Here is a 24,291-nt window from a genome sequence, read left to right on the forward strand (position 1 = left end):
GCTTTCTCATTGAGAGGTGTGAGGAGCATAAAGCCACCTGTGAGATTGCCTTCTTACTTCTATTGCAAAAAAATTTCCACATTCCTCCAGTTCCTCTTGAAAATATCACAATCGTCGTGAACAGCGCTGTTGATTCAAAGACTTGGGTCTCAAGGCAGATAGATGGCTCTGCCTGTGACCATGAAGGAGTCCATTTTCACTGCTTAATAACACTTGCTGGTGCGTGGGGCAGGGTAGAGCCGGAGAGGCGAGCCCTGTGCAGCCGCCAGAGTCGACGTTGAGTTGTGTCGGAGGAAGGGCGCGCTAGTTCTGATGTTCGGCCGTGTTCAGTTAGGTCCATGGCCACCAAGTTCTCCAGAGAAGTTTTAATTACAAACCAAGGTGATGTGGTTTCTTCAATGTGTTATAACGAAGTGGATGTTAGCCCAAGTAGCCCCGAGCAGCCCCCTCCGTCAATAAAGCCCCACAATGATCACACGGTGGGCTGCACGGAGGAAATCTCGGCGCCCTGAGTGTCTGGCCGGCGGTGCTTCCGGCCTCCGCTTCCTGAAGTTGGGGGCCGGGTGCGGGCGTTGAAGGAGAGCCCTCTCCTCAGAGGCCGGGAGGAAGACGACACCCTCAGGACAGGCTCGGATGCTGTCCCGGGGAGGAACCTGTCAGCCGCCCTGGGGGGGGGGGGTAGGTCAGCTTTCTGGTGGTGGGCCAGGGGTGGGAGTTTGGGGGGAAGGAAGGGTGGTTGAAATGGAAGACCTTGAAATGGCCAGTCTTTATTAGTTTTGTAAACAGCTTTAGGAAGCACTGGGAGCATCTTGCAGGGACCCTGCAATTATCATAATAAACAGTTTTATCATCTGCTGGGCAATCAATATTGTGGCTTATGCTGCTTTAGTATCTCAGTGGTATTGATTACCTTAACAACTGTGCTGCGGTCAGCTTCCATTAACCCCAGCTCTGCCGGCGGCTTGTGCCTTCATGGTTAGATGGGAGACTGGCTGTTCTGGTCCCAGCCCAGGCGAGTGCTGGAATTTGACAGCTGGCCAGAGAGTCAAACACAGCTTTTATCTCAAGGCGCCCAACAGAAGGAAGGGTTTTTAACTAGGGAATCTGGAAGCTAATGCAACTTTTTAAAGGCTTTTTTTTTTTTTTTTTTTTTTGGTGAAGACAGCGTATAAAACAATTATAGCAGTGGAGTTTCAACTGTGACTCAGGAATTTGTTAAGAGTGAAAATTCTGATTCTTCTCTGCCTGGGCTGTGTCCAGCGTTCCTCCTGCCTCCACCTCGACCCTCCCGGGGGTGGGGGTGGGGGTGGGGGGACGGACATGTGTGGAATTGACTTGTGGGCTGCTGCACTTACACCCTTCTGCAACAGGCATTCCTGGGACTCTTGGAGCGCTTGTTTTACGACCCGCGTTTTACTTTTAGAGAGAGACCACGTCTTCGGGGACATCTAGTTCTAGGATTCAGGTTCTTCTGGCCCAGTGAGTGTCTGCAGAGAAACGGCCGACGACGCGATGACAGAACGCTGGAGATAGGTCTTGGTGCCGCGTGAGATTCTATCGCTCACTGGCTGTCCCGTCTCCGGTCTGGTTACTGTTTGCATTCCCTCTTTCTTTCTCCTGATGAAACAAAGGCAACGAGGACACTTTGCTCTAGTCTAGGGAGCAACTGGTGGAGACCCCAGACCAAGCGGTAGTTAAGGATTAGGTGGTAGGAAGTGATAGTCATTCAGGCACTTTCAAGTATGACATCTTGCCAGCAGCAGCAGTAGGGGTGGTGGTGATGGGGTGTGTGTGTGTGTGGGTGACTTTCTATTTTTTTCCCATGCTTTTAACTGCCCTATTTTATTTTGTTTCAAGTGAGAAATATAGGTGTGTATGTATTTATGTATGGAGCTCTGGGGGTGAGGTCGCATGCTTATCCTGTGGCTTAACCTCTTAGTCCCAGTTTTAGTGCAGACTGTCCCGGGGCCTTCTTTCGGCATTGCAGACCCAGCGGGGTAGGTGCTGTCCGACCTGAGTGGCGTTGACCTCTAGTGAGAAGCCAGCTACCATAGCCAGGAATCGGTTTGGAAAGTTGCTGGGTTTCCTGGAGCCACTGGGGAGTGGAGGGGAAGGAAGAAGAGGAGGAGGAGGAGGCGACAGCAGCTGGACTAGGAGGAGCGTGAGCTGTGCTGGCAGCTTCCACTTCCCTGCCTTCTTGCCAGGCTGCAGCCTGTGGCTTCCTTATCCCTCCTGGCTGCCCAAGAGGAGCCGGGAGTGGAAGTTTGACAGATGGGGGCGGGAGGGAGGAGGCCAGTAGGTGTGCGGTGAAGGCGAGAGCCACAGACTGAGATGGGAGAAGTGCAGGCGGGGACAAGCAAGGGGTCACAGTGGTATGGGGGTTTCTGGTCATGGGATACAAGCCCCAGTAGAGGAAGACTGCATGGATGATAGGGTCCGGAAGCTAGGCTGCAGAGTCTGCGCAACAAGCTGGAAGGCTACAGGCTCTCTCTGGTGAGCCCTAGCGTACTAAGAGCAAGACTTGCCCTTGGTATCCGGTCACAGGCTTGATGAGCAGGGCTGAGTCTGCAGGTGTCAGTGAGCAGGTAGAAAGAAGACCTGTCCCGGCAAGGGATGGGCCCCAGGGAGTAATGGCGGGTCTCCTCTTTCCGGAGGAAGAGCCGGTCGAAGTGTCCTTTACACAGGACTGGAGAGTCTGCACAGGGCCCTGGCTTAAGCAGGTCTTCCCTCCTGACCCTGACCCTGACCCCACTCTGCCAGGGCACCCTCCCTCTGACTGGTAGTTATTAAGTTGACCAAATTTCCGCTGTTTTCCATCATGATAGGTACTGGAGCTCACAGGGTCCCAACCATGGTGGTAGAGGTTTGACTGGACTGCTCATCGCCAGAGACTAAGTAACGTTAGTTCACGATGGGAATGAAGCCGGTTCCCCCATTTTTTGCTTTATTTAGCTTTGTGACCTTTGATTGGGTCGTGATGCAGTCATACCATGGCCACAGTCACCCTTCACTTGACCCCAACTGGTCTTCACTCAAACTCAGTGTTGATATGAGCTCTTCAGAGGATGACCTCATTCATGAGGAGCTCCTAGACCTTGACAGCTTTTTCCTTTCTTCTTTTCACAAATAGCCTTTGAGCTGAGTGTTCAGACCGGTTGGGGGCAGGGGGGAGGGCAGGATTTTCCACGCAGTGGGGGGCGTTGGCATTTTGTTAAGACCAGAGATTCTTGCTTTAGCCTTTGGTGCTGTACTAGGTGCTTTTCTACAACACTGATGAATGTAAAATTGTAAGGCTTAACCGTCTTCCGTTAAGGGTACTTGGCTGTGTGGAGCAACTTGGTGTTTGGTGTTATTTATGACTCTGCTTTTTAACTGTGAGCAGCGGACTATATATATTTCTGGGGTCTTCCGTAGGCTCAGACTTATTTCATAAGTATTTAGATGATGAAGTATGATTTTGAAGGGTTTGCAAAGGTGAGTCTCTTTAGGAAAGCGATGCCCTTCACAGAGAAAAGAACATTGGGGTAAAAACCCAGAGACCCATTCCTGGTCCCTGATTTGTTCAGTAACCAGCTGGCGACCTCGGAAAAGAGCGACTCATCGTAGTCACTCTTAATGTTCGATGAATCTTTTTAAACCTGTAAAATCTGAATTATGATTCCTATTCTGTCTACTTAATAAGACAAGCTTGGTGGAGGTCAGATGAGAAACGAATGTGTAAGAGTTTGAAATGTTATAAACCACTGCATAAATCAAAGGAGCGGCGTTACTTGTTTTGTGACTGTTTTGGGGTCAAATCCTAATGCTGCTGCTGTGAAAGTTTATTGCGAAGTGTATTTCCCAGGAGCCCACAGCATGGTGGTGATGGGCGTGTGTGGGCCCACTTACCATTGGGCCACCCCACCTGAGCACCAGCCCAACGGGCACCAGCTCAGCTCAGACTTGACAAAGCCATTCCGGTGACTTACAGAACATTTCACACTGACCCTGAAGGACCGTCAGCTCAAAAACAATGGTTAGTAAACATCGCCTGGCTTTGTAAAATCACTGAAAGTGTTTTAAAATTATATTTTAACCCAGTAAATCAACAAGTTGGAGGCTTTTTAACTTTATCAATGGACATGTTTTTCTCAATCAGAGTTTGGCTCCAAGCTCTGAATCAGGCTCTTACGTCATCTCAGGCCGTTACATTGTGCTCCTCTTTGCTCAGTGAAGACGGCGACAGCGACCACGTATAAATGAACCAAGTACTGTGCCCGGAGCACCCTCATGCGGCCTCTCCCTGTGTTCTTCTTTACCTTAGCAGAGTGGGGGGGCTTGTCACCTTCTAATCTAAGGGTAGGAGTCGGGGTGAGTCAGCAGACGGTGAGTTTCAAAGAGAGACTTGGGTCCTACGCGACTTCTTAGGAAGTTCTTCAGCTCTCCTAGAGGATGGAGAATCCGTGTCTCCGTGAAGAAGAGGCTTAGCGTGCCATGAAGATGTCACCTCAAGGCTGAGAGGTTTGGCTCTGGCCTGTCTTGTGAACTGGGTAAAGACAGGGCTTCTTTGTTTTTCTTTTTTTTCTTATAAAGAAACAAGTGTATTATGGAAAAATAGGATACGATGAGAGACCCCAGCACCTAGACTTTTAAAGTTTACTTTTTGTCAGGTTTGTTTACTCTTTTTGCTCATTGGCTTTGATTTAAAGCCCATCATGGACAGGATGCTTCCTCATTTTCTCAGGTGATGATAATATTATCTTTCTGTAACAAAATGAACAAATTCTTAACATCATCCAATCCCCAATCGCGATTCGGACTTCCCTGCTTGTCCCCAGAGTGGCTTCTGACAGTTGGCTTGTTAGGGTTGGTGTCCAGTGCATTTAGTTGTTTGGTTCTTGGCTCTTAATCTAGAATAGCCCCCCCACCTGCCCCCCCAATTTCAGCTTCCATGTATGCCCCCCAACAGCCCACGGATTTGGAAGGCTAATGGAGGGAGTAGCTAACGAGTGTTAGAAAAAGCGCTGTTAGTGGTGTGGGATACCCAAGGTCCTCTTGCTAGCTCTGCCATTGACCAGCTGTCTGACCTTGGGCAAACCACCGACACCCTCTGGGGTCATTATTCTTGTCTGTCAGAAGAAGCAGTGAGAGTGAATGGCTTCAAACCCAAGCATTCTCATTATGGCCTCCCCTAAAGAGAGCAAGGACACAGGCTTGCAGGCACTTTTCGCTCTCAGTCCTTACCCCCCAGTTTTTGCATCCAAGACTTCACTGGCACTAAATAATCCTGAGCACTTGGCTTGCTCTTTTTTCTCTTGGACATTGCGAATAGGGTATTTAAAACAGAGTTAAGTTTTCCTTCTGGACTTCGGGACAGCTCAGAGTCTAATGTCCGGCTCAATGCGTACGTTATTCCTGTATGCATTTTTGGCTCAGACTTTCCTCCGCTCTTGTTTTCTTCATTCTTCTTTTGCCTTTCCCTCTGTGTCTGCTGTGATGCTGTGTATGTTATTCTTGTAAGGAGTATAAATAAATGACTTTGCGCTGGGTACTCGTCTGTGGCCCAGTCTGTGAGCGCAAGGAGGCCAGGTCCTGTTAGGGAATCTCTGCCTTGTTTGAGCGGCAGATTGGGCGCTCAATAAAAGCTTACCGGTAGATTTTGGTTTGACATAGTGTCGTCCCTTAGGCGTTTAAAATTTTCCATTTTAGTTGTGTTTGTAGCACTGTTAATCTTACGACTGAGGCCTGGTTCTTCTTTGCTTCATGTTTTATTGGTAGAATAGCCAGAGGAAGGCTGGTGATTTTAAAATTTTTTAATTCTGTAGAATGTGTCTTTTTGCGTAGCTCTTCACCATTTGTTTTTTCTTTCTTTCTTTCTTTCTCTTTCTTTCTCTCTCTCTCTCTCTCTCTCTCTCTCTCTCTCTCTCTCTCTCTCTCTCTCTCTGCCTTTGATGTGTGAAGGACTATTTGCTGGGCAGTTAGTTATGAAGGGGGTGGTGGATCTGAGCTGATGAAACTATCCATTCTTCATATTCCTAAGAGTTCACCTCTGATTCCAGCATTGGAAGCAAGGAGCGCTGTTGTTGGCGTGTTTAGGAGGATGGAGGCGGATGAACTGGAATCCGTCATTTGCTGTATCTGGAAAGGAGTAGACAGGCAACCAGGTGTCTCACCTCTCACGACTCAAGGAGTGAGCAAGTTCTCTCCTTGATTTTCACTCAGCCTTCCCGTGCTGTTCACGAGAGACTCGCTAATCCTCAGGAGGCCTTGGTCCCCAGCAGCTCTCTCCCTCACCTCCCAAGGTGCCTCCCCAGATGCCCAGGAGAGAGGGACGATCTTTCTGGAGTGTCAGGGGAGGAGCAGAGCTCATGCGCGATGAGCTCGCACACAGTAGGCACTCAGTACATGGCAGGACCGTCTTGAAGATTGGTTGGGGCACTCGTTTGCAATGATTGCTTAGTAGTCTCCTCTTTTCTTGTTTGTGGACACTTGGAAAGGGACCCTTGATGCATTGGTATTGAGGGGCTTGGTTTTCAGGGCTTCTGTTCTGGGTCCCTGGGAAACTCCCCTGTAATCCACGGAGAGGCACCGAGGTGCCCTTGTTGGCTGAAGGAGCCTCGTTGGCATTCTTCTCCTGGGCAGATGCCCTCCAAGCCAGCAGCCTGGCCTCGATCCTCTCGCCATGTTGAGGACAGTGCCTCTCCTGCTGTGTTCTGGGGGGACTGAGTCCAGAGGAAGGCAAGACCCCGGGGGTGGTGGGGGTGGGCGGTGGTGCTGGGTGTGGCAAGGAAGTTGAGGCTCAGGGCTTGCAAGTTTTCTTCTAATGGAATTTCCCATCACTTACTGCCCTGCTGATTTCTGATCAATGAAAATGAAATTGCATCACCTCCTCAGAGGCCCCACGTAGGCCTGCTGCTTCCAGCTGTGCCAGTTCCGGTAAAATAATCTCATCAGGCGTGCGAGAGGGTAATAGGAAATAAAAATAAAAACCCACAATTAGCAAGAGGCCTTGCATCTGAGCAACACTTTCCATCCCTGAGACAGAACGGGCTGGGGCAGGAATGCTTGGGAAAGGGTCCCTGAAAAAATGAAAAAAGGCAAGAAGACCCCCAGTCCTCGCGTGATCCATTCTTCCCCCACCTCACTGCCTCTGAACTCCCCGTGTGTGGATGGTTTGTAGAATATCAGGGTGATGGACACATGTTGGGGTGGCATTTGTTTTTCTTCTTCCCGGGTACCCTGAAGATAGACACCACATGAAGCATAGAAATTCCAGCTTCTTCCGATGGCCTGTGACAAAGAGCCAGGTGGCTGGGGCGGGGGGGGGGGGGGGGACGACGACAACCTGAAGCCAAGGTGAGGTCGGTGAATCGAGTCCTCGAAGCTGGTACCTTTTAATTCCTAGACTGTAGGCATCAAGTTTTTTAGTCTGTTGAGAACGAGACCCGCCCCTCGGCATGATTCTCGGTCACCCCCACATCGTGTCGTGGAGACGAGGCTCTCTGAAGAGGGTCCTTTGGGCTGAGCCGCCTCCCTCTGGAGTGCAGTGGACGTGGGGACACGCCCACCCCAGCACCTCCTGGATCCGACTCGGGGAGGCTGACCCTGGCTGCCAGAACGTCCTGCCGTTCTGTGTGTGATCTTGTGAGGTCAAGGGTCCAGCCTAAAGAGGAACTGAGGCCAAAGAGACCAGGATGGGGGGGGGGCGGGGAGCACAGAGGGCAGGTGAGGGTGTGGGAAGCCTGTGGGGTCACCTGAGGGGGGCCAGAGGAAAGCGGGTCCTGTCACCTCGCGTCCACTTGTCAGCACCACATGGGAAGAAAGGCTGTGGGAGCTGGAGCTGCAGGGGCTCCAGCAGCTTCTCGTGGTTACTTGAGGGACAGCGTGCCCTTTGTCCCCGGGGGGGAGGGGGGAAACCCTGGGCTGTGGGAAGTGGTCGGTCTCAGACAACCCGCATGCTCCTTCCACGGGTGACTCCCCTGTGGGCTGCGGACCGGCCTCTGGGAGGGATTAGCACAGCCGGAGGATACGGGAGGACGAGCGGAAGTGTGGGGGCCACAGTGTCCTCAGTGCTCTCGGGTTTCAGGGCAGTTGCTCAACCCGACACACCATGTGTTGCAATAGTTGAACTGTGTTTTTAAATGCAGTGGGCGTCAGAGGTCATCACGACCATGTCTGGTTCATAGGAACACAGATGCTGGCAGCAGAGCAGTCGGCCCGGAGGGAGGGAGGGAGGGGGGCTGTAACCTGGGGCACTGTGTGGGTACCCTGAACCCCGTGGCTATGGGAAACCCTGTGGCCGGCCGGCTCCGATCGTGGCCACCCAGGCTCTCGTTGCGCATGTCTGGACTCTTTAACGAGAGCAAGCTAGTAGGAGTCTGCGGTGACAGGAGGGGGTGCTGTGTGTGTCGGAGGCACTCAGTAAATACTTGGGTGTGAATAGAAATCATTAGAGCAACCGGGGAGTTTGGGGTTACACATGATGCACAGGAGTTCAAAACTAAGACCAGATTCCCAGTCGCCTCTTAATTTTTGTGGCCTAAGGAGTTGGCCTCATTAATCATCCAGGTTGAAGTTCCCCAAATCCTGGCAGGAACAGGGTCTGCAAGTTTGTGTTGTCCGGGCGCTGTCCAGAATCAGGGCTGCCGGCTGACAGGTTTGGTGGGATGAGGGCAGAAGGAGAGAGAGGCTGCTTGCTGCTGCAGAAGGGATGCTGAAGTTCTTCAGGCTAACATGCATTTTTCATGTGCTTGTGTGTCTGCACGACGACAGTTCTCCTCTCTCCTCTTAGACACTTAGCACGGGGTCTTGATCTACATTGATCACGTTTTATGACTTGAACTGGCAATTCCCCCCCAGGGATCAGACCTCACCAGGGTGTTCAGGAAGCCATTAAGGAAAAATATGTAACCACACTCGTTCCCAAACTCAATCGGTCAGTCTTCGCAGTGCTTGGATGAGAGTCTTTCAGGCGTGATGAGCCCCAGTACGGTTGAGCGTGGCCAGGGTGGCGCTTCACAGCAGCGACTGACCCCCGAGCAGCAACTGGAAGAGAAAGACCATGCGAGCCATTTTTTTTTTTTGCTGAGTCTTGTGAGGCTATCATTATTACCCACAGTCACTTGGTTCTTTGGTTGGCTTCCAGAAGGTTCAAGGAGTGCAAAGCACTTGAATCCTTCTACTGGGAGAAGAAAATTCCCTTTGTTGCTTTGCCTAATTCCTAGGGCCACTCTTTGAAGTGGCCAGTGGTAAGTATGTCTCAATCTGTTCTTCTTGATTAAAAGTAACAGTGCAAATAATGCGCTTCCTAATGACCATGTGGGACGGGGAAGGGGCTGTGAAGAATAGGACACATGATTAAGTTTTACTCTGCCTGCAACCCGCATACCCACCCCACCCACCCACCCACCCACCACCCAACTGGGTGTTAAGCTTGGGGATTGGCAAGCCCTTCAAACACATTCTGAGGGGGACAGATCTGCACCCTCTTCAAAGCCCTCCCAGGTCCGGATGGCTGTCTTGTTCCCCTTGACCACAAGAGAGGGACTTGAAATTCATAATAACTCATCAGGCTGCTAGGATTTGAGGACTACCCACAAGAAAATATGTTCTCAGATCTTCAGTTCTGTAAAAGGAACCTTCCGAGGAGGGCGTTCTGCGATGGAATCACCGTTGGCAGTGTGCCCTCCGAGTAGGGAGTTGGGGGAGACCCTTGGTAAACACCCCCGCGAGGGGCCCTGGGGCAGCCAGCCAAGGCACACCCACCCTGAGGCTCGGGGAGCACCCTGGCAGTGGTTGGGTTTGGCCTCTGCCTGGTGACCCCCCCCCCACCCCCCGGAGGCCCTTGACCATGGCTGGGCCTCCCAGCTCCCCTTCCTGCTTTATTTTTTTTAGTGGTGCTTCTCGCTCCCTGCCCATTGAATAGCTGTTACGCTAACAAGCCAGGGAAGATCTGAAGACCTTGCTGTACCTGCGCTGGTGGCAGGAGGGGTGTGTGTGTGTCCCCATTAATGACCTTTGAAGGGCAACCCTTGTTTGTTCTGTCCATGTGCCAGTTCCGGAGTCTTGTGCCAGAGCACTGCGCCGGTGCGCCCGCTGTGGGCCCTCTTCCTGCTGGGAGGAGAAGGCGCTCCTTCTTCAGAGAGTCGTCGTTCTGGAGATGCCCCTTGAGGGAGACTTTTCTTCCCCAGGGCCCCTCTCACCTGGCCCTTGCTGGGTTTCCGGTCGTCCTGTGAACAGCAGGTGGTGGAGTGGTTGGGGAGCACGGTGTTGCTCTCTCCAGAAAAGTTGGGTGGGGTTTCCCCGCGTGCTGCCCCAGGACCACTGTACGAGGTCCTTCGTTTGTTCACAGGTAGCTCAGATCTATATGAAAGAAAGCTTAAGCCGCGCGGCTGCTTCTACCTGCATTCCTGAAACGAGTGCCAAAGGATAAAAAGAAGAAAAATCAGCCCAAGTTTAGTTTCTCTTGGGCGTGTGCAGCCTTGGACTACAACAGTGATGCGTGCTATTCAAATGAAATGTTCTGCTGAGGACCACCGTAGACTTCAGGAAGCCTCATAGGCTCATTGTCCTGCTAAACCAGTGAGTGTGGCTTCGAGAACCCTTTCCTTGAGGTGGAAATCCCAGGAGTTCATTTGTATGCGGTCGACCTGGTTCCCCTTGACCCCTCCACGGAGTTGTATTTGGGAACTTGCGTGGTTTCCCGGGTCTCTGTTTCATCGACCAGCTATTTAAGAAGGCTGGATGGAGCAGGGTTGATTTTGTAGACTTCAGACCCTCAGTAAATTTGGAATAGATAATCATGTCTCTAATGCTCTAAAACCACAAAATACTGGAATGCTCAGGGATCCTATCTGAGCCTCAGAATTCAGATGGTTGTTGGGTCTTTGGCGATCAGTTATATGGAATGTTGAGATCAGCATGCCTCCCACTAATGTTAAGATGTCCCCTAGGCAGAGAAAGCGTGCGGTGAATCGAGTCCTTTGTCCATGCTGTGAGCTCAGCGCTGTGCTAGGAGATGAACGGACTCACGGAGCTGATTTTTGTCCTCACGCGGCTTCCAGTCGGGTTGTAGAGAGAAAGCAAAGGAAGCGAGACAAGGGGAGAGCGTGCGAGGGACTGTGGCGGCGATGGCCGCAGGGGTGCAGAGAGGAGAGGGATTTCTGTGGGCTCCAGCGATAGAAGGGGTATTGTTGCCGACGTGGAGCTTGGTCTTCTGCTTCTTAAAGGATGTCCAGGGGGTTTGGATAATATACATGCTGAGGAAGAGAAAGGACACCCGGAGGGCTTGGGGCTGCAGGGACCCAGGCGAGGGCTCCTGGGAGTGTGAGATGCCGGGAGGAGCCCCTCCTGTTGGACGGAAGCGAGACGGCATCTTGAGGAGTAGTGTGGGGGTAGATGTTGAGAGAGTTTCCACACCAGCCCTGAAGAGTGTAAGTTGGGATCATTTGGCAGTTGGTTCTTGCCTGGGAAAGGCACCTGAGGAATATGACATCGGGAAGGCTGGACTGAGCTTCCTTTTTCTGTTTTCTGAAATCCAAGATGGTACACCATGGGCTGTATGTGGGGGCGGTGGCGAGGGGCAGTTCCATTTGGACATGTTGAGCCCTGCTGAGTGTCGGTGATGGAAGGCTAGCCACTTACAGGGATCTTGTGGTCTGTGGAAAGTATGAGACACATATCCAAGCGATAAGCCAGGAATGGAAAATTTTGTTTTGGGAGTCAACCCATAATTTCGGTAATTGAAACCACAGAAGTAGTTAAGGTAGTGGATGTGTGCAGAGATAAGAGCAGAGAGCCGAGGGGTGGAAAAGCATGATGATAGGGGAGAACAGAGAGGAGGGATTTCTGTGGGTTCAAGTAATAGGGAATGCTGTCAAATAAGTGGAAAAGCACATCCACAGAGAGGGGTTGGGTCGGGAAGAGGGGCGGACAGTGCAGAGTTTGGAGAGAAAGGGAGGGAGCCAGAAAACTATTTCAGAGAAGTCAAGAGGGGCAGGCAGGGTGGTAAGAAGACTTCAGGGTGTTGTGATCAGCAGTTTTGAATGCAGTGGAGATTGATGAAGGTGGAGGTAGAGGAGGAAAAGCCATTGGCTGCCATGAGGAGGGCATCGGTGGCCTTGGAGACAGAGGACCGCCCGAAGCAAATCTCAGCCTGTCCTTCCAGGGAGCCTGATCCTGGAGTCTAGGGCGGAGCCTGGCAACTGTGGAGCCTCACTACGTCCCAGGGAGCCTGATCCTGGAGTCTAGAGCGGAGCCTGGCAACTGTGTAGCCCAGGGGTCTCAAACTCAACTCAGCATGTGGGCCGCAGAGCAAGATCACAGCTGTTCGGTGGGCCGCACTAGGTCTACAAAAGGCAACTGTTACGCAACACTTTTCTCACTGCAGTTGAAAACAAAAAAAAATCAGTACAACAAGCACAATCGTACATGCAGTTTACTCAGTGTCACAAAACGAGCAGAAACTGTAGTTCGCATCACAACTGCTGTTAACTAAGCTAATATCTAGCTAGGATGCTAGAGAAATGAAAAATACAAGTAGGCCCCTAGGCTTACTTAATTTTATCCAAAATATTTTGAACTTCGTGGATTAGTCTGCGGGCCACACAAAATTGTTCGGCAGGCCGCATGCGGCCTGCGGGCCACGAGTTTGAGACCCCTGGTGTAGCCTCACTACGTCCCAGAGTTGGTTCCACCGCACAGAAAACTTGAGAACTGGGGGTGCAGCACATCTCTGTAAACAGAGAGGAGGAAGGGTGCCCCTGGCTTTAGAAGGTGGTTGTTGAGGAGGGGAAGCAGTGGGCAGAGTCCACGTGTTTAGAGGAGCTGAGACCCCCAGAGAAGGAGACAGAACATTTCCTGAATCAGCAACATTAGTGGGTCAGACTCTCAGCCAGGAACTCGTGGGTTTGTAGAATATGGCAGAGGGTTGAGTGAGAGGGATCCCAGTGAAATCCTTTGAAGCCCTCTTATTAACCCCCCCCCCCCCCCCACTAGCTGTAAGAAGTAACAGGGAATTCACAAAAGAAATAGAAATTGCCAATAAATATCTGCGGGTAGGATCTGTTTTACCAGCAAAATTGAGTTAAGATGAGATGTGCTTTCTTGCCTGCCAAATCAATGTTTTCTTGAACAAAATAATACCCACCATTGATGAAGATGCAGGAAGATGGGTGCTCGTGTGCCAGTGTGAGCGTGAGTTGAAAGGACTTTCCTAGAGGGCAGTTTGGCATACGTCAGAGAGCCTAGATATTCCTGCCTTCCGAGCCAGCAGCTCCACTGGCTCAAAAACTGGCAATGTCATGAGTAAGAGTCTGGGTTTTAGAGTTGCAAGGAAGACTCACCTGGTTGGAAAGTCTCACTTAGCAAGTATGTGAGTTGTGTAAGATACTTGACCCTCTACTAAGCCTTAATTTCTTCATCTTCAGAAATGAGCTGTTTTGAGGATCCAGTGAAATAATACATATTTGGAAAGGGTCTAGAAACATGCCTGGCCCGGATAAATAAATGGGTAGCAATGGAGCTAGCTGCTCCTTATTCTTTAAATTAGTTATTTCTTTAATTATCAACGCACAAAGATTTGAGTTGAGCGTATTGCAGCTTTCGCAGAAGAAGGATTAGGAATGGCCTAATTCCTCCAGGAGAATTTAGTGAAATTATGCTGTGTCCATAGGATGCAGCCTCTCTGCAGCCATTTAATTCTAACTTATGAAGAATATTTAATGTCATGGGAAAACTGGCATGCTAAGTTAAGTTAAAAGGGCAGTCCACCGAAGGAGCGGTGTGGCCTGAGGTGGGCCAAGGAGATCTGTAACCATAGACATGCGGGGGGCGGGGGGAGGGGGGGATAGAACACCCGGCTCTTCGGCTGGTGGAGTTGTAGGTAGATTTTTCTTTTAGTTATTGAGTTTTTCTACACATATCCATTTTTTTTTTTTTAAATAATGAGCCTCATACTACTCTAATTAGGAGAGATTGTTTAAAATAAATTTAACATCCCAAGATGCCAGATTGAAACTGGAACAGACCGGACGGCACATTTTCCTCACCTCCCGTTTGGCTCTTTAATGCCCAACAGGAGAAAATGCAGAGATCGGCGGTGAGAGGGATGTTGAGGGACTCGGAGGACCTGGGAGATTTGGGGTGCTGGCACGGGAAACCTCGAAGTGGGTGGTTACAGTTAGCACGGGAATGTCCCGTTTAGCCGTGAATGCACGAAGAGACGAGGTGATGGGGTGGGTGAGCTGCAGGCCTGCCGTCTGTGAGGGGCGGCGGAGGAGGGTGCAGCAGGGAGTTCACGTCACTGTGCTTGGAGGAGGGAGGTGCTTCGTCAGATCTGGGGAGGGGGGAATCGGTACTTGATGATGATTAAATCCGGGTCAGGGCAGAACCATTCAGGCCAGTGATGGACAGAGGATGCTGGTCTTCTGCCTTCAGCATGTGGTGGCAAGGCCTCAGAGTGGGATGCTTAAATAACTATGTAAGAGTTGGGCTACGAGGCCCTGGCCGGTTGGCTTAGCGGTAGAGCATCGGCCTGGCGTGCGGGAGACCTGGGTTCGATTCCCGGCCGGGGCACATAGGAGAAGCGCCCATTTGCTTTCCACCCCACCCCTCCTTCCTCTCTGTCTCTCTCTTCCCCTCCCGCAGCCAAGGCTCCATTGGAGCAAAGATGGCCCGGGCGCTGGGGATGGCTCCTTGGCCTCTGCCCCAGGCGCTAGAGTGGCTCTGGTCGCGGCAGAGCAACCCCCCGAAGGGGCAGAGTATCGCCCCCTGGTGGGCAGAGTGTCGCCCCTGGTGGGCGTGCCGGGTGGATCCCAGTTGGGCGCATGCGGGAGTCTGTCTGACTGTCTCTCCCCGTTTCCAGCTTCAGAAAAATACAAAAAGAAAAAAAAAGGAAAAAGAAAAAAAAGGAAAAAGAGTTGGGCTACGAATATTTGAAGAGCTGGTTAAATGGCCCCAGATCCTTTTTTAGATCAAGGCAGAGTAGAAATAAGAGCTGGGTCGTCGGTTGGCTTTTTATGATTGTGCGCAAGGCTTTGGTCATCATTGAATGTTGGGTGCATCTACATAGATAGTAAATAATTCTGTTCTCCTAAAGATCAGCTCTTCTCTTCCAGCACCCACAGACTTCTGATCTCACCCCCCCCCCTCCCCTTCCCCTCCAGGACTGCACCGTAACCAGAATATTGCGGTGGTTGTGGATTCCCTGCAGAACAGACTGAGCTAGCACTTTTCACTTCCAGGCTGATTTATGTTCACGCTGGAAAGAGCACAGATGCACTTATTAGCAAACACGGAGCCCGGGGCCCGGCGATTCTCCGGGCCTTCCGGGCAATGAACCTCCTGCAACACAAGGGACCTGTTCAAGCACGTGTGTGTTCTCTGACCTTGCCATAGTTACAGAATCACTGTGAGGGCTACTGGGAAATTGCTACCAAGCGTATGGAATCTCACCTATTTATGGTTTAACACTTATTGACTTGTATGCAGCAGCAATACACAAATACAGTTATTGTGCAAAGCACAGAATGGAATTGGATGTGGTTCTTCAGTGGATTCCAAGCTAAACAGATGAGGGCATTATTTCTCTGCCCCTTGAATGAAGTTTCTACTTGTCTGAGAATCTGGGTTGCCTTTTTTTTTTTTTTTTTTTTAAAGGAGATAAGGATGGTTTATTCTTTATTCTTTGCTGTGGATTTTTCTCGCTAATGTGTTTTTATCCAGATTGAGCAGTGGACAACCCTCTTTAGGTTGTCAGGGTTTTTCTCCTCCTTGGTGGCTGCCCTTGCCCGTACATTTACGCCTGCTTTCACCAACTTAGGGAAACCTGAGTCCAGATATGGATGGATGTAGAGGTCTTTCAGCATTGTATTTCTTGGAATTCTAGTCCATTTAGAATGGCGGTCTGCCTTCTCCAGCTGGAGAGCTCTGTCTAGAACCTCTTGGCTGGAGGACCGGAGTCCAGTTTTCTCTTGTTGTCGGTGCCTAGCCTCACGGCCTCCCTCTTCTCAGGATACCGTGCCAGCGTGAGTTTCACATGATGATAAGGGTGTGGGAATCAGGGTCGGTCGGCTGTTCATATGTCTTTGGAGGTGCAATATATAGAGTCCTTACACTGGGCTTTTTTTTTTCTTTTTTGTTTTGAATAATTTCAGATATACAGGAAAATTATAATAAGGGGACAAAGAAGCCTCATATACTATTTGTCCAGACCCTACCCACGTGTTAACATTTTTTCATAGTTCTAGCTTTGTGGACGTGCGCGCGCGCACACACACACACACACACACACAAGCACATAAGCACATACACACACTCATGTAGTTCTTTTTTTTTTCTGAAGTTGGAAACGGGGAGGCAGTCAGACAGACTCCCGCATGTGCCCGACTGGGATCCACCTGGCATGCCCACCAGGGGGCGATGCTCTGCCCATCTGGGGCATTGCTCTGTTGTGACCAGAGCCATTCTAGTGCCTGAGGCAGAGGCCATGGAGCCATCCTCAGCGCCCGGGCCAACTTTGCTCCAATGGAGCCTTGGCTGCAGGAGGGGAAGAGAGAGACAGAGAGGAAGGAGAGGGGGGAGGGGTGGAGAAGCAGATGGGCGCTTCTCCTGTGTGCCCTGGCTGGGAATCAAACCCAGGACTCTTGCACACCAGGCCGACATTCTACCACTGAGCCAACTGGCCAGGGCCAACATAGTTCTTTTTCCTAAACTATTAGAAGACTCAGAGACATCATGACCTTTCACCTCTAAATATATCAGTGTGGATTTCTTGAAAACCAAAGACATTCTTTTATATAACCACACTACAGTTATCAAAACTAGGAAATGAACATTCATACGCTGCGATGATCTGATCTCCAGGCCTTACTCAGATTTCGCCAGTTGTCCCAGTTACGTCCTTTGTAGGAAGAGGGCCTCTCAGATTGTGTTGTGTCCTTTGCCGCATCTCCTCAGTCCCCTTTGACCGGAAATGGCTCTTTCTGTTCCACGACCCTCACAGATCTGAAGAGCATAGGACATTTTCCAGGCTGTCCCCTCAGGTTGGGTTTGTGTGATATTCCCTTGTGATTCGATTCAGGTTTGGTGGTGTTTTTGGCAGAAACGTTAGGGGAGGGATGTTGTGTTCTTCTCAGTGTATCCTCTCAGGAGGCACATGATGTCTGTTTGTCTCATTCCTGGGGATGGTAACTTGGGTCACGTGGTCAAGGTGGTGCCTTGCCAGGTTTCTCTGCCTGCTGTCGAGGTACTGTTTTCCGTTCTGTAGTTAGTGAGTGTTTCGTGGGGAGGTGCTGTGTGACTTTGTAAAGACCCTGTTACCACTGACACGTTCACCCATCAGTTTTGGTGTCCGCTGGTTCTTTTCCGAATGGGCTGTCATTATGGTGGTCACGAAATGGTGGGTTTCTAACTCCAGAATCTCCTCCTGCACTTGTCATTTGGAATTCCACCCCCCCCCCCCCAAATAACTTTTTCTTTTCTCACATTTATTTTTATTAATTTATAGATGTATGGAATGTAGGGTTTTCATTTTGTGCATTGGGTTGCAGTCCTTTTTACTCTTGTTTAATTTTCTTGCTCAAATTGTCCCTGGTTGAGGTGGTGGAAGCATCGTTTAACCCAGGGGTTCCCAAACTACGGCCCGCGGGCCACATGTGGCCCCCTGAGGCCATTTATCCGGCCCCGCTGCACTTCCAGAAGGGGCACCTCTTTCATTGGTGGTCAATGAAAGGAGCACATTGACCATCTCATTAGCCAAAAGCAGGCCCATAGTTCCCATTGAAATACTGGTCAGTTTCTTGATTTAAATTTACTTGTTTTTTTATTTTAAATATTGTATTTGTTCCCGTTTTGTTTTTTTACTTTAAAATAAGGTATGTGCAGTGTGCATAGGGATTTGTTCATAGTTTTTTTTTATAGTTCGGCCCTCCAACGGTCTGAGGGACAGTGAACTGGCCCCCTATGTAAAAAGTTTGGGGACCCCTGGTTTAACCTGTTCCTGTGTCCTGACAAATTCTGATCCCTCTCAGAGCACCTCCTGTGTCCTGGCTTGGCCAGATGCTCCAGGCTCATCTTGCACTCTACCCCAGCCCAAGAATTGTCCGTTTCTCCCAGGAGCCCTGGTTCCATTTAGTTGCAGAGAGTCGCACCAGGCATTTCTTCAACTAAGTGAAAAAGAAACAACGCATTCAGGAATCATTATTTTTCTTCTCGGAGTGTTATTGTTTCTCCCATACTGTAATTTCTTGTCGTTTTACTAAGCAACTATTGACATCTTGGCTGTGGGGGGCTCAGAGATGAATGAGAGATGTCCAGCCTGCCTAGTGGCAGAGACAGACCTGTCAACAGACAATTAGTGTGATAACCCCAGAATTACACTGTGTCGCCATCTGCCAAATGACTATGGGACCACAGAGGAGGAGCTTAAGGCTGATGGAGTAAGCGGCCCGATAACCCAGGAATGAAAGGAATCTTCACCTTTTAGAGGACCCGAGAGGCCGCCTGATGGAACTTCCCGGCCCCAGACAGAACCCCCTTTTCCATTCATGAACTCAAGGATTTGCAGTCTTTCACAGAGTCAGCATTCCGTTTGGGAAATTCAATAATCTTTTAAGAAAAATTTCCTCTTACATTGAACGGAATTCTAATTCCTAATAAACGTCCCTCATTACTCCTGGTTAAACCCTGAAGCTAGGTAGATGACATCTAACCTGTCCTCACTGCAGGTGGCAGGCCGGCCTTCCTGTGGCTGAGGGTGGTTGTCTTGCTGGGCACCGAGGCCCCTCTCTCCTGCACTCCTGAGCGCTCCACGGTCGGCCCTTGTGACCGTGCTCGGGTCTGTCGGCACCCTTCTTAATGTGACCGACCCCCCCCCCCCCCCCCCCCCCGCATGCACGGTAACATTCTTCACGCAGAGGGAGAAAATGACGGCGCTGCAGACCTGTTGCCTCCCGACAGGAACAGAGCAACTCCTGCGGCCAGAGGTCACATCTTTGGCTGCCCTGTCCGCTGGGGGCTTGCTCTGGATTTGTGCTCCAGTAACACTGCCAGGTTTTTTTTTTTTTTGGTTTTTTTTTTTTTTGCATGAATTCCCTGTTCATCCCAGTCTCTTCCATCCTCTGGTGGTTTTGCTGATTTTCTGGATGAACTGCGGGACTTCCTATTTTATCCTTTCAACATGTCATCTTGCTCCTTGGAGGCCATTGTTCCAGCTTGCCGAGATCTTCCCCCCACCCCCCAGGTCTTAATTCCACCAACCATTTAGCATATTAGTTAGTCCTTGTAGCTTTATGTAGTTTGTACAGAGAATTGGTGTGTGTGCTTGGTCTTGTCCCTCAGTCTGTTGATTTAAGTGAGGGGAACGAGGGACAAGGCACCATGTTGAGGCGAGCCTCTAGCACACTGACCTGTGAGTAGGTATTTCAGGTCATGACAGCCACGGGCTATAACGTTCAGCCAGACCTATTTTTTTTTTCTTTTTATTTAATCTGAAAGACATTTTGCTCTCCTGGATACAAAGAAATGATAAACTTCGGGACACCTTATTAAAATCCAGAAGTACTCCCTACTGCATTGTCTCAGATCATGGAATCTGAGGGAAGCTCTATTTCAGTTTATTTTATGCGAATTTTCTTACTGAACCTGCAGCTGATTGCTAATTCCTCAGGACAACCTTTTTTTTTCCCCCCTCTCTAGCTTCTACTTAGCAACTCTGTAATCTCTTCTCAAATTGATGAGGAGCTCGCAATATATAATAATCTGCATGCCCTTTTAACTCGCTATCATTGCTCTTCCCGAAATGACGGCCACGCACCTCCCCCTTCCCCTCCTCTTGCTTTGTGTTACTTCCGGGTGCTTCTCACCGCTTCCCGTCACCTTTGTCAGTGGTTTCTCTCCCATCCGAGTGCAGTTCAGTGACCTATTTAGCGTTAATTCCCTAGCATCTGACACATCCTAGGTGCAAAGTAAATATTTGATGAGTGAGCGTGTGAGTGAATAAACGGAATACCTATTTTGACTTACGGGTATTTGGAATCTGCCTTCCTTCCTTTTATTTTAAAAAAGTGAGGATACTGGGCCTACCATATAGTTTGTTGTGACAATTCCTCCCACTCCTTTTACCCCCTCTCTTCTGGGTGGAGCTACCCAAGTAAAGAAGTCCACTTAGAATTCTCTTCTCCTCACTGCTACCAGGCCCACAAGGGTTGTCGGATGCATGGGCAGTGTTCTTTATACAGCGATTCCGGTATCCTATGATCCTAAGCACCGCCTCTGGGTCCACAACGATTGAGTGCGAATGTCAGGTGTCAGGACATTCTGGCGTTCTCTTAGAGATATAGATATTAAAGAAAAAAAACACGGTGGAGTCGGTACAGCACAGACTCCACACAGTCGGACTGTGGTTTTGTTACTCAGGGGGCAGAACCTGGGCAACCTCAGTTTTCTCATCTTTAAAATGGGAATAAAGATAGCATGCGTCTCACCAAGTGGCTCTGAGCATCGAGGCGGTGCTCTCCCTGCAGGCCTGATGCAGGAAGGGCTGGCTTCCCTTAGGATGGGTTTAATTTCAGAAAACTTCGGGGAGTAAAGGCACCAAGGAGGAGATAAGGTTGCCTACGACCTCATCCCCTAATAGTTACCACTATAAAGGTGTCGATGGGTCTCACGTATTTCTGTATGTCGACCTATATATGTGTGTTGTTCCCTGAGCACCCAGGGTGACCATTTCCCCACGCCCTTACATAATTTCTTTACAAAATGATAGAACATACTTTGGAACACCATGCACTGTAATTTACATAGAGAGTTTCACCAGATTCTTTCTTTTACTTTATCCCCCCCCCCCCCATCATGTGATGAATAATCTTCTGTGGCTGTCTTGAGCTGTCCCCTAGAATGGGGGAATTGCCGAGTCAAAGGGCCTGTGCATTTTTGAGGTGTGTGGTACCTGTTGCCAAGACGCCCGCAGGAAGGTGCTGCCAACTGACAGCCCCTGGAGCAGAGCAGGGCGCACGGGGGAACCCAGCCCCGCCTGTCTGCTGGGTCGCTTCTCTCTGAACCCCGCGGTGCCGCGTGGGTTCCTCGTGGAGGCAACAGTTTCTCGCTGTCTCTGTTCTCTCTTTGTCTATTTTTTTTTTTCGCCCCCTTTGTTCCCTTTCTTGGTTTTCTGCCAAACAGCCTCTTGTGAAAGGACCGCCTAATTAACCCCGTGCTAATTAACAATTTAAAATTGCACAGTGCGACCGTTCATGTTTAATTCTCCGGGAGCTGGAGCAACAGCGGGAGCCCCCTCCTCTTCCTAATAACGGCGCCCTCCCCTTCCCGCTTCCCTGTAACTGTTGCGTTGAAACTCAGTCCCGTCTCCTTAAAGGAATGTGATAAAACTGTCACTTCACAACTTCTCAGTTGAAAGCGGCAGATGGATAACTTTGTTAATTCTTCCTTCCCCCCCCCTCGCCGGGGTAACATGGTGGAGTATTGTCATTTTAAACAATGTTTGAAAAGTAAAGCGTGATGATATTTGTGGAGCAGATACGGGGAGCTTTATAGGTAGGTTCCAAGGAAAGGGACTGGATGAGGAGCTGGCGTCGGGGGTTCTGGATGGAGACGCTGAAACGTCTCTGTATGAGATTACTTCTCAGATGGCAGGTTTAAGGCTAAGAGGCGAGAGTACAGCACCCTGCTACACCATGCCTGTGTTCTCCCTTTCACTCTTGTTGGAGAAGTATGCTTTAACTGAGAAGTCACCGACTTCTTAAAACCACACGCACACAAAACCACGTTGAGGACGGTATCGGTGGTCGTGAGTAGAACGGCATCTGTGTAGGAAGGGAATTGGGGGGGTTTCGTTTACGTGGCTGAAGAGAGGCAGTAGGAAGGGTGGAGGGTCTGCGATGCGTGAGGCGGCCCCGGAGGGTGAAGGATGAGGCCGGGGGGCGCAGAGGCTGCCGGAGGGGCCGCCCGGGAGAGCGCGGGGCCCCCCCTGGTTCCCAGGCTGCCCTCTGTAACTGAAGATCATTGATTTTACGGGAAACCGTGTTTACAGACAGAGTGCTGATCGACCTGCCGAGTTGACTTCTGCCTCCTTAAGTAAGAACTACCTTTTTCTTATTGACTGGCTGATAAACAGAGCGAGAGGGACAGCCAGCCGGGTGGGAGAGGGGTGGACAGCCTGGGGTCCTTGAGCTGAAGGACTGGGCAGTTTTAAGAGCTTTCTTCACCTCTGTGTTTCTGGTCGCCCGGCTTATCCACACACCCCCCCCCATCCCTGCACCTCCCAGGGACTGGCCCTGCCACGCCACCTAGCAGGGCAGGTACCAAAGCGTGGGATGAGGTGGCAACCTGGTGAAGATGTTGTGTAGCGGAGTGTCTCCCAACTTTAATAACGAGCATCCTCTGAGGCTCGTGCGAAAATGCAGATTCCGATCTGTGGTAGGGCTGAGAGTCAGTTTCTCACGGCTTCCTGGTGAAGAGGATGCCGCCCGTCCCCGAGCCACACTTTGCTTGGCGAGGCTGTCAGAGGCCCCGCACATCCTGGCCGGCGTGCTCTGAAGGGAAGCCCAGAGCAGGCCGCTTAGATCCTGGAGTGGGCGCCTTCTCTCCCACCGAGGCCTCAGTGGGCTGTCAGTCCCTGTGAATAAGCTGTCTCCCACGTACCCCCCCTCATGGGGCTAGTGCCACCACCCTTGGGGTCATCTGTCTTTCAGGGGTGGCCACAATGTCATTCTTTCTTGACACCATTTGCTTGGAAATAGAGAACAAAGTTTGGTGAGTTCAAAAGTCCCAACCTAGTAAGTGGGTGATTTGTGGAGGAGGAGGAGAAAGAGGAGGAGAAGGAGGAGGATGAGGAGGAAGAGGAGGAAGAGGAGGAGGAAGAAGAGGAGGAGGAGGAAGAGGAGGAGGAGGAGGAGGAGGAGGAAGACGAGGAGGAGGAGGAAGAGAAGGAGGAGGAGGAGGAGGAGGAGGAGGAAGGGAACAGCTAGAAAAGCCCACCAATTAATTGGTAAACGCTTGCAGGTTTCTCTGGCCCAGCCCCGGCCGGAGAGGAGATTGGCTTTGCTGTCGATACACAAGTCCCTGGTGAAGCATCAAAGCTGTTCTCCTTTATCAATCGTGGCCTCCCCTTCCCGCACGTTCCTGTAACTTACCAAGCATTTATGACATTGATTTTACAATCGGGCTGTTAACCCTCCCGCCCCTTCAGGCCTGCCAACCTTTCTGTCCTGAGCTGTCAATCAGGTGCAGCCTTATGAAGAGCCACCCCGGATCCTCACCTGTGTGCCAGCTAAGCCTCGGGAGGGAGTCCCATCGCGTTTGCTATTTGGTTTGGTTTTAGTGCCGTCACCTTGGCTTAAAAATCAATGTGTCTTTTCTCAGGCACACCGAACTTTTGTCATAATGGAGTTTGAGTTTATGCATCGAGAGGTCTAGCACATGTGTGTGTGTGTGTTAAACAAAACATGACACTTTTCTTCCAAAAAGTTATTCCTCCTAAGACTTCTGGTAAACCTGCCTTCCCCATCTTTTCCCGAGGGGGCGCTGTTGGCTCACTGTGCAGTCAAGAATCAAGAAATGAAAAGAGAATGGGAAGAAGGGGATGGGGGGTGGGGGGAGGAAGGGAGACCAGACTCAGCCAAAAACCTTCATCTGCTGTGTATGAATGAGATGGTGGGTGGAGGAGCAGCCAGGTGTTCTCCAGGAAGGAGGCATTGCGGGAAGGGTGGCTCGGCATTTGCAGGCAGGGATGAGGGCTGTGGGAGGTGTGTGAGGCTCTGAATTGCCTATGGGAGCAGCCAGTATGGAAGAAGCACCCCTATGAGGTTGTTGCCCCAGGAGCAGAAAGCAGCAGCCAGTGATCTGGTGTCTCGCTCTCCAGGGACGCAAGGTCTCAGAGGGCAGATTCAGCTCCGTGGCACTTTGGAGTCGGAAACAGAAGAGCCCCGGGGCTGAAGGACAGCTGCTTGGGTAGCAAGTAATAACTAAGAGGCAGGTGTGGAACGGGGGCTGTCCGAGCCCAGCTGCTGTCTGGGTTTGCCGCCGAGATCTTTGCCAGTGAACAGCAGCACCCAGACGGTGGTGATGGGGCTCCGTACAGACAGGGTGACTTCCACGCCGCGGCAGGGGGCGTCAGCCCACCGAGAGTCTGGGAGGTTCTTCCTAGAAACCTCAGGCTCATGTTTTGCACCTACACGTTTTTAGTCTCAAGCCAGCTGAGTCACAAGCTAGGGTGTTCTCCCAGTGGGGGGGAGGTGTGCGGGGGGAAGAGATGGGAACTCAGAGATCTGCCTTCTCTGTGTCACCGTGTCAGGGTAG

The 24,291-nt window shown here is 50.7% G+C and overlaps 1 protein-coding gene across 3 annotated transcripts in view; it reads left to right on the top strand.

Moving 5' to 3' along the window:
• ZFHX3 (zinc finger homeobox 3) overlaps positions 1 to 24,291 on the top strand; it is a 257,518-nt gene that overhangs the window by 63,388 nt on the left and 169,839 nt on the right. The gene's annotated exons all lie outside the window — the stretch shown is intronic.

Source organism: Saccopteryx leptura, chromosome 9, assembly GCF_036850995.1.
Source record: "Saccopteryx leptura isolate mSacLep1 chromosome 9, mSacLep1_pri_phased_curated, whole genome shotgun sequence".
NCBI lineage: Eukaryota > Metazoa > Chordata > Mammalia > Chiroptera > Emballonuridae > Saccopteryx > Saccopteryx leptura.